Below are 554 nucleotides of genomic sequence, written 5' to 3'. Positions count from 1 at the left end.
TTTGATTTCAGTGAAGTAGAGATTGCAAGTGATTGGCCTCCTGGTTCTGTATTTAAGGAAAATGTGGGTGTGGGTGTCTCTAGATAGCCTTTGGTGTCCAGTTCTGCACAGTCCTTATTACTTCCCACCAATGGCCTTATGTATTTATGTTGCATGTCTAGATCCTGGGAGACCTTGGAGTTTATGACCTTGGTGAGGTGGTTGCGCATGGGCTTTGGACTCAAGCTGACGTCATCCAAGTCTTAGATTTGTATTTTCCTAGCAGCACAATCTTGAGCAAATGATATCATTGTTTGGAACCTCAATTTCCTCATCTGAAGACTGAGGAGACATAAAATTATAAGACCTACATCATGGCCGGGCATGGTGGCTCACACCTGTAATCCCAGCACTTTGGGAGGCCAAGGTGGGTGGATCACCTGAGGTCAGGAGTTCCAGACCAGCCTGGCCAACGTGGCAAAACCCCATCTCTACTAAAAATACAAAAATTAGCCGGGTATGGTGATGCGCACCTGTAGTCCCAGCTACTCAGGAGGCTGAGGCAGGAGAATTGC

The sequence above is a fragment of the Mandrillus leucophaeus genome, unplaced genomic scaffold, assembly GCF_000951045.1.
Source record: "Mandrillus leucophaeus isolate KB7577 unplaced genomic scaffold, Mleu.le_1.0 Scaffold8, whole genome shotgun sequence".
NCBI lineage: Eukaryota > Metazoa > Chordata > Mammalia > Primates > Cercopithecidae > Mandrillus > Mandrillus leucophaeus.
This window is presented reverse-complemented; position numbering follows the sequence as displayed.